Source organism: Symphodus melops (genome assembly GCF_947650265.1).
Source record: "Symphodus melops genome assembly, chromosome: 2".
Taxonomy (NCBI): Eukaryota; Metazoa; Chordata; class Actinopteri; order Labriformes; family Labridae; genus Symphodus; species Symphodus melops.
The window spans coordinates 16,939,010-16,939,267 of NC_136692.1; positions in this window are offsets into that span (position 1 = coordinate 16,939,010).

Genomic DNA, 258 nt, shown 5'->3' on the forward strand with positions numbered 1-258 from the left:
GTGTTTGGTCGTAAACAGGGGGAAAGGTCATCACCATCCAGACCCTTAGAGGGGCATATGAAATGCATGGGGGGGCACAATTATTATCAGCCAGTATGCATATTTTGATAATCCTATACTGTATTCGCGCTGCACGCAAACATCACGTTAAACATAACCAACAGCAAAATGACCCGGTACACTAATAAATGATACTGTAGTCATGTACATTTAAATTAATATATCTGATCAAATGTATTCAATGTAAATGCGTCCTTG